This window comes from Oculina patagonica, chromosome 9 (assembly GCF_052425735.1).
Source record: "Oculina patagonica isolate OP01 chromosome 9, crgOcupat, whole genome shotgun sequence".
Lineage (NCBI taxonomy): Eukaryota > Metazoa > Cnidaria > Anthozoa > Scleractinia > Oculinidae > Oculina > Oculina patagonica.
In genome coordinates, this window is record NC_135766.1 from 11,936,860 (window position 1) to 11,946,691 (window position 9,832).

Genomic DNA, 9,832 nt, shown 5'->3' on the forward strand with positions numbered 1-9,832 from the left:
TTTACATACTCTGATCGTTTTATACTCTGATAAAACATAGGTTTTTAGCCAATCAGAGCGCGCGTAGACTCCTATCTATATTATAATTCCTGATATTTCACTGATGTTTATATAATAAACACAAAAATTTCACTGCAAGTGGATGACAAACAAGACGTGTTCGGTCGTGTGCCTTTCCGATTCGTTGTTTGAACATTACGGATCGGTGTTGCCAGGCTTTGTAAAATTCAGATACTGCTTCCGAGTCTTAAAGCTCCCTGTCATGCATTTTCAGGTGCCTCTACGGTCATTCAGTTATATAGGTATGGGCTGAAATTTGCAACTCAAATTCAGGCTTGTAATCTTCCTTCTTTACGAGCTTTCGCGTAAGAAAATTCTCGATTGGTCATAGCTTTCAGTGGTTTCATAAAGCCTCTCTTGTGCTGCACAAATGTCCAGTTGCTAGTACTTGGGTTTATTAACTTACAGTTTTCGTAAATAGGACAAACTTTGCATGAATCGACATGTTTCTTGCACTCTCCAAACACTCCGACAGCGGCCGCCATTTTGATTTGGCGCGCTTTCGGGACTTTCCTGTCAATCAATTTAATTTCAACTTGCTGCACTCAATTTCAATTTTTTGCACCCAATTTCAACTTTCTATACTGTTTGGGATTAATTGAATTGCTCTTAGCCAATGAGCATGCTGAAAGTTTTGCATGTATACTATTAACAAGTAAATAAGTTGATCAGTCTTAAATTCGAGGGCATCGTTTGAAAAGGTGACTTTAAGGTCGCGGGGGATACCAACTGCATGAATAAATTCATGAAGAAAAATTTTGCTTAACCTGCATCTTTTAAAACGCTTATTTCTCAGCTGTTATGGGTGCGATTAAGCTCAAATTTTACAGAGACATAAAGAAATGACGAAAGATTGTGAATGTCATCTTTTATTTGGTAGATTGCATTTAACGGCGATGTTATAGCCTCGTTAGTGCCAAATTGGGAAAAACATGATTTTGTGGCAGAGTTTGCGGAACGAGTAGGAGACAGCACACTGTGATCTTGTCAAAAGCTAATCAGTCAATACCTCAAGAGTGTCATAACAGAAGCGGATTTTTTAATTTAAAGTTTGCCAGCAAGTTATGGCGGTTTAAGTGCGCAAATTTGAATTTAATGTCTTCTACCTCTTTCTAAAAGCGCTCTTTTAAAATTCCGCTTCTGTTATGACACACTACAGTATTCATAGTTTACCTATCTGCAGTGGCAAGTAATGAAGTTCTGTATCCGCGCTGTATTCTCTGCCACAAAATTGTCGGAAAAGTCCAAACTTTGAGATTTCCGAAGGTGTCCCGACCTAAATACGATCATTTTGCCAAGGAGAGATGTAATTATGGTAATTATATTCCACGCTTTTATGGTGAGAACAATGCGTTTTTAAAAAGGGCACGATTGTTTATGCCAAATATTTTGTGATTACTCTGAGTTGCAGAAACATTCAAATTTAAGAGAGGGTCCATATGAAATCCATGCAATATTAAAATTTGAGTCTACATCGACCCTCTCAGATTTCCTTTATATTTTGCATGGGGCTACATATTGAGATGATAATGCTGTAGGTAGAATATTATCGCAAAATTCTTTAACGTGTGGAAGATATCGTGGTCAACGTGCCCATGGTCGGTTTTGAGCCAAAAAATACCTAAATTTTGACCCATCTTTCGACCAAAATATCTCTGCAAGAATTGAAGCTTTCCATATAAAAATACCACTGTAATTAGTATCACCTAGTACAATTTAAATGATATCATCAAGATTTTTCATCGCTCTCACGTTTAGTAGTAAACCTATTTTAAAAATAAGGTATTTCGGGCAATGCGTGACACTAGAGATTTTAGGGTAAAATTACGTTTGAATATCGCCGATGCGGCGTTATTCTGATGGTTCCATTACCCATTATTTTGTAAAACATTTACTAAATAATAAATTAAAGTCAAAAAAAGTATGTTAAGTTCAATCGGCACGTATGATTTTAGCGTACAAAAATGTGGTACATGTGAGCAAAACAAAAACAAAGTTCTGAAAGTTTTAGAACGAGTTTCATAACATGATGGATAGGTCGGCTGAGGACGTGAGAAATACCGCTTACATAAATCCAATAAACCTTTTAGCATCTAAAGTTGTTCGTGATGTTAATTATCCGGCTATTTAGTGCCCATAAATACAGACTTACAGCGTGAGAAAAGGTAAACAAGCCACTTGACATGTTCATCATCGATCGAATTCAAGCGTATCTTCACGTGCAGATTGGAAAGAGAAAACGTCGCTCACTCCTGTCTACCTGGTAGTTATAATGTTCACAAACAATTCTGCAAGGATTTAGTCTCCACTTTTCTCGTAAGCGATGGCCTCAGTGCTTCACATTTTCATAAGCCTGGTAAGTTACTTTTCACCCGGGCGCCATGTTGGTTTGGACTAGTACCCAGTCTCTCAAGACTTGCCTCAGTGCTCGATCGAAACGCTGGAATGGACCATTGTTTTACTCGAAGCGTAGTATAGTACAGTACAGACGATTTCTTTCCGTGGCGCTCTCTGTCCAAACAATTTTTCCAGCTGCATCTTTCTGCAGACAATGTTTTTTGATGTCTTCAAACAATTTATGTGGGCATTTTGCTATTGCAAACAATTTTTTTTTCAGGATTTTTGATCCCACTTGGCCACTCCTCCAAAAAAATAATGTTGCTTCCCTAACTGAATGTATGATTTATAGTGTGGATGTCAAAACCATTAATGCCAATTGAAAGGTCTTTCAAAGGCCTTGTTAACAAAATCGAACGACCGCGCAGTTCGATTTTGTTAATAACGCGTATAATTACATACCCAATTGGACTTCACTCAATCTTTATACACTGGGGTTATATCCACCATCTCTCTAGCTCCTGTTCGTACCATATTGCAGATCAATGTGATATATGAAAAAGTTAAAGTAGCTTATATTAATTATACACAATATTACTTTCAAATTAATGAAAACACTAATGAAGTACTAATAAACCTTAAGTGAGGTTCTCTGCGACAAATCGCTTCGTGTGTACTACTTCAAAAAGTCCCTGCAACAAGGCGTTTGTTCGGTGCACCTGCAGCGAATTTGGAAGAGGGAGAATGTAAACTAGTTTTTGAATTCAATACATGAAGCTCTCTCATTGGTTAGTTTATATTTTGTCGCAGAAGTGCACACACGCTGCGACAAGGCTGCTTTCACTCATTTTGTCACTGCGATCAGTCGCACGAATTTAAACTGGTTTGAGTTCGTGCCTGGTGCAGCTTTGCCCTCGTGGATCATGCCTTTCGTGCGCTGTCGACATGTCGTCATGCTGACGCGTATATTTGCATTCTGCTCGCTTGCTGCAAGTAGTTTCTTTTTCGTTGCTCTACCCTTCACTATATCCTTCTTTCTTTCATCCGTGCTCTCCACTGGCTTCGGGCAGTGCGACTTAGGGCTTTCCACAAGTTGCTCGAGATTTCCCAAAAAGTTGCCCGTAATATCTCAAAAAGTTGCTCCAAAAATCCAAAACGTTGCTTCATATAATAAAGGTTGATCGAAAGTTGCTCCAAAAAATCCAAAACGCTACTTCTAACCAAAAGAATTTTTTCTAAATATATGCTAATTTCCCTTTGAGAGTAAGATCTTCAAAGCAGTTTTAAGCAATTTTACAGCCATCCTCGGAGACCCAGGGGCAGTTAGTGGGGGCGACGGGCAGCTTATCGGGACAACGGGATTTCGGGCGAAAGTTTACAACATAGAGCGTAACAACCCCTGGGCACTTTGTCTTACCGAACCAGTTCCAGAAGCGTTTGAACTCCTTCCCCTTGATTGGCCACAAAAATATTTTTGTGGCCAATCAGCGAGGTTGACCAGAAGAGCGACTCTGACGTCTTCTTACACGAAGTTGTTTTCCTCATAGACTCGTCATTGTTGTTAAGCCCGTCCATCGGATGATACTACGTGGGTCTCAGATAAAAAAAGCAAAACAAAAACAAAACAACGAGGCCTGGGAATACGTTAAATGTAGCATAGCGCAAGGAAACCAAAAGTTTTTAAAGTTATACGCGAGCACCTCTTGTTTATAAGTTTTTTTTTTGTTATTTAAATATCCAACAAATTAAACAAAAACCCTTTGTTTTAACTGTCAAGCTGGCAACAAAATAACAATAGGTGACGACAGCGATATCTTCGCTAACGCGTGGCCCGTGCAGTGAAGTACCCAGACCGTGGCAAGTTCCAGAAGTCGGGCAACGACCGAGAAAAATAATAAGAATTGTTGTTTACTTGAATAACTATTAAAAAGCGCGCAACTAACAGTGTAGAACTGGCAGTCGTCTAAGGCTTATTTTTTTCTGAGACTCTCCATGTAATAGCATCCGATTGATGGGCAGAGCATCCACGACGAGTCTATGAGGAAAACAACTTCGTGTAAGAAGACATCAGAGCCTCCTGGCCGGTCCTCGTCGCTGATTGGCCACAAAAATATTTTTGTGGCCAATCAGGAGGAAGGAGTTCAAACGCTTCTGGAACTGGTTCGGTAAGACAAAGTGCCCAGGGGCTGTTACGCTCTATGTTGTAAACTTTCGCCCGAAAATCCCGTTGTCCCGATAAGCTGCCCGTCGCCCCCACTAACTGCCCCTGGGTCTCCGAGGATGTTTTACAGCAAAAGTATCTAAATAACATATTAAAGGGAATATTATTTTGTTAAGTAACAAGGATTCCTTTAACTGGGAAAAATAGTGAAGATATTGATGACGTCATGTTTGCTGACGAGTTTTGTAATGTTTTATACAGAATGAGCCGAATGTTGAAACGTCTTCAGATGTCCCTCGAAAATCTTCGGCAAACGTCGTAAGTCTTCGGAAACGTTCGTTTTGCCTTAGAACAGCACTCGTATAATCTTCGGAAATCTTCGGTCTGGAAACTGCTCAAAATGCAACAAGTTGCTCGAGAGGAAAAAAGTTGCTCCAAGGGGGAAAAAGTTGCTCGAAACATGAAAAAATGCCAAAAAGTTGCCGAGCAACTTGTGGAAAGCCCTAGTGTGACTTAAAGGGCCTCGATGTGGAGCCGTTTTCTATAGCAACCGTCCAAGCACTTACCTCTCAGTCGGGTTTCCGCTTTCGCCTCGGGGCCACTCCGCTGGTGCCTCATTCTTTTTCATTCCCAGCCAAACCCCGCCTTCAATTCGTTGCGTAGCTTAACAGACATTAACGGCAGAGGTCTCGATCCCTGGCGCAGAACAGAAGGACGGTAGACTCTGGGAGCGAGAACGGATCATTCCATCTCAAGTCTCCGGTGCATGCGCACAATTAAACCGGAACCATAAATAGCCCAGAGGGCAGAGGACGGCCCAGTTCGGTCAAGGCTGACGGAAAATGCGCAAGTTCTTGGAACGAAATTTAATATGTAAACTCGTTTATCAACCGCTGGTTTAGGGGAACGAAGACCCTGGGAACAAGGATCCAGAACAATTTCAACAAATTTGGAATCACCTGTATCTCTGATAGTGCTCCTACTGATTTCCTAATTTAAAGCTAGAATGACGGACCGACGTATCGACGGAATTAAATATTTGTATAAGTGTAGATCAGCGTGCCTTTTTACAACTCATGATTCGTCTTTGCCTTGACTAGGTTGTTGAAAGTTCGTTTTCAATGACACTCATAATCATACTCTTTTGTTCTATTTTATTTTTCCCGTAGGCAATCCTTAGAATAAATGTAAATGAGTGAAATACTGTAAATGATTTAATAAACGCCCCACTCTTAAATAAACGCCCCCCTGAGGTGTAAAATTTGTATTAGAGGCCTCTACTAATAAACGTCCCGTGTCTAATAGACACCCCCTGCCCCCATCACCCCCCCCCCTCCTCAATAAAAAAAAGAAAAAATATATTCGCCTCAAAATTCAAGTAAACGTTTCATGAAGTAAAAAACACGCAATTTTCTTTAGTTAGTTAATTGATTCACTCGGACATCGAAGGGACCAAAGGAGCTAGCTAGCCAACATGGTTAACCCCGATGTGATGACGATGAAGACATCGATATCGAACAATCTGTGGACGACATCTTTAGGCTTTGCATTAGAAAAGATTAGAGTAGTCTCCTACTCACAAAATCTGTTTCCTATCTTTATCCGGGAGCAAACTACGCGTCATATTTACATACTTTTTTGTCTATTTGTTTCGTTACAGTTAGAGTGAAATCATGGGCTCCTGGTGAAATGAATGCCCCTTTTCTACTAAACGCCTCATATTTATTTTAAACTCCCGCATGTACCCCTTAAATTAAAAAGCCCTGGCGTTTATAAGATTATTTACGGTAAGTCGGTATTAAAGGCTAATTTTTCGATTTCAGATTTTCAAAATTAAAAAAGGTGGAAAATTAAAGCCATGGCGATTTGTGGCGTATTGGATCATTTATAAATGAGTCAATACATATTCCATGGCCCCTGAATGTCAGGTTCTTCTTGAAAGCACATAAACGAAGCCATGACGATCGCAATATGATCTGAGTCAGAGTGAAATTTGAGACATGAAATTTGAGATAAAATTCACAAGTCGGTCTGTCACGCAATCAACTATTGTCGGTGTTCTTCGAAGAACGAAGGCACCAAAAACCACTTGTGCCGCAGATTCTTACTGGATGAAAACGATGACTACATAATTTCTTTGCAGTGGAAACATGTTTTTTATATGTGAACAAAACACGCGACCGAATTCTAAAACAAGTCGGTTTTCATGATCGGTGGATATTATATTCGATGCCTCGCCGCCAACTTGTTTTGATAACATCTGTTCTTAAATTACTATGGTGCTGGCAAATACGGCAAAACGCAGCTTACACACCAAGAGGGCGATGCCAAAAACCCTTGAAGGAAATGACTTTTATGCAATGATGCTTGCTTGTGGGGATATCTTTCAAATTGGTGCAGTACGACCAGCAGGTCGGTATGACCTTTGTGTTCGTTTGAATTTGTTATTTGTTTAATTTGCTTATTACCAGCCAACGACTTCCAGTAGTTAAAACTACTAACGATTTAAAAGTATTTTTATGCAAAAAGCTTCATAACGATGTTTTACTTCTTATAGCAACATTCTATTTAGTTTATATTTTACAAACTCTGAACTTAACACGATTTCCGTGTTGAGCTCATTTGCATATTGTCACGAAGTTAAGACCATTTATTGATGCGAACCTGTAATTCCTCTTAAACTTAACAGAGATTTTATTTGATAAATAGGGACACCATTTCCTTGGCAATCTATTGATACTTTCAAATTCGATTGAAGAAACGCCGCATGTCTACAAACAACGACTTTTGAAACCCCACTTTTTTGATACGAATTGAATAAGGAGATTTGGAATATTGCTTTCAGCCAAACGCAGCAAATGACACAAGTTTACTGAACGTTTTTCTATTGTTCGGGACTTGATTTGTCTTATGTAAAAGTTTCGCATCATTACTTTTTATATTTAGCATGTAGCAGGGGATCAAACATGGTGAATATTTTAAGGTCAAATTTAAGTACTTTCCACTGTCTGACAGTTTGATTGACGTTTCTCCAAAACAATAAACAATTGAACCAAAATATTGCACATGGTTAATGTACTAGTGAAGTTACACAAGTGTGCCAAATTTGAGGGAAATCGGTGAAATGCGCTGTAGACTCGCCTGCATGGTTCTTGTGCGGACTCACTCTTAAATAAAAACAAGCTCAAAGACTTCCTACAATCTATATGAACGTATATCGCTAAATGTTGTTTTAAATTGGTTAAAATATCAAAGAAACAGTGATTTTTTACAAATCACACGCACGCGCCCATATTTCGGTCCAGTCATAAATATCTCGTAAAGTTGTCGATGTCAGTCGTTGTACTTCGTGCATACGCTTTAAATAAATGCATAATGATGAGCCTAAGGTGTCCCCCGCGACCTTAAAAGCACAATGCAACTTACAAGGTTTGAATTTTGTTTCAGCTCCACCACGCAGTAGACAACATGTACCGAGAGGGTCTATTATAGGGGGACCCACATTCCGTAAAGCGCCCGGCATATTTTGTTCCTTCTAGACCGCAAAAAAACTTTCGTTTTCTCCTAAAGACCGAAACCGTCATAATTTCTTGGCCGTGAACCGCCAGATAAATAGGCATGTACCCGCTAACCGACACTGAAAATTGGCTTAAACCGCTACGGCCGAGCACCGGGACTATCACAATACGTCACGGCGCTGAAATAAGCAATGCAAAAATAACAACTAAGAATTGTGCCAAATTTTAATGTCACAGCTGACAAAAACCAGGCTAAGACTAAACAAATATTTCCACACTTGAAAACAAGCGAGTAAGATGTTTACAGAGCCCGCTACACATTCAAAAATAGTCTGTGAGAGAAATTATCGTAGCAGCTGACCTTTCAAAGAAGTATATGAATTGGTGTAACTTCACTCCATTCTAGGCTTTGCAGCATTTCAGAACTATTCACAGCTCCTCAACAGGACAAGATATTCGTCCAGAGTGCCGAGTCAAACTTCTTTTAACAGAAAAATAATGCGCTTTCGCCTCCAAGGTTCGAGTCGATCGATCGGCAGCGTCGGTCGTCAAACCATTCGGTTAGGTCGATGAAGCGAAATAAAACCACAATTCTTGACTCCTTCCAGTGGTTGACTTCAGTTAAACCATCGGCTTAGTTGTTTCTCATAATTACGTTAACTTTGGGGCCTGTTTTCTTTGTTAGCCTTGAAGCGAATGTTAAACAGTTGATTTATTTCTGTTCATCGACTCCCTTACCATGATTGGTCGATTATGTTCATGACGTAAAACTGCGAGGTTAAGATAATCTACGTTTTGATGTTAAATAAAGCGCTAAATTTAAGAAATAGAAAACATGTTCATTGTTTCTATCGAGTTTTAGTAGAAACTCAGCTGTGTTCTATTGGAAATCCGCGAATCTGATTGGTTCTCCCACTGATTTCTATTCGCCGTTAGCATAACCACACTGACCTACTATTGGTAATCGCGCAATCTGATTGGCTACACAGGTGCCTACTATCGATCCGTAGAAGGCTCTCGGAGCGCGCGCTTAGTTTTCGCATAATTTTATCAATCAAAACCTTCAATAAATCGATTCTAGTGATATTCTGAGTTTAATAGATCGGTCAGTGGGTTATGCTAACACAATTAGACGGCTGTGTCTCCATCGAGTTATAGAAACACAGTTTTTAACCAATCAGCGCACGTACTTTCTTTGTGCTATTTTCTAATTACTTTGATGTGCGTTATTTTCTTTGTGCTGTTTTCTAAAAGAAATAGAAAACATGTTTTCCGTGTTTGTATCGAGTTATAGAAACACTCGTGAAAGTTTGGGAGAACTCGAAAAGGCTGTGGAAACACTCGTCTATCGACTCGTGTTCCCACAGCATTTCTCGTTCTCCCAAAGTTCCACTCGTGTTTCTATAACTCGATAGAAACACGGAACATGTTTTCTATTTCTTAAGTAACTGAGAAAAGGCGCATAACACCTACTTGCTACGTATCACTTCATTTCTTCTGCACATTTGCTGCAGACGTACGCGTACGTAGCTTTGCAGAGCATTCTTATCGCCTCCAGTCCACTGTACTGGACTTGACTTAAATCTTTGCATTAAATTGAATTGTGACTAATACAGTGGAAGCAACCAACTAGAAAACAAACAAACAATCGAATAACCACCGATGATAAGTTTCTTTTTATTATATGATTTTTTTCAGGTCATTCAAGTTAATGAAATTAATCACTGACGCCAAATATTTCCCCCAAAGTGCAAAT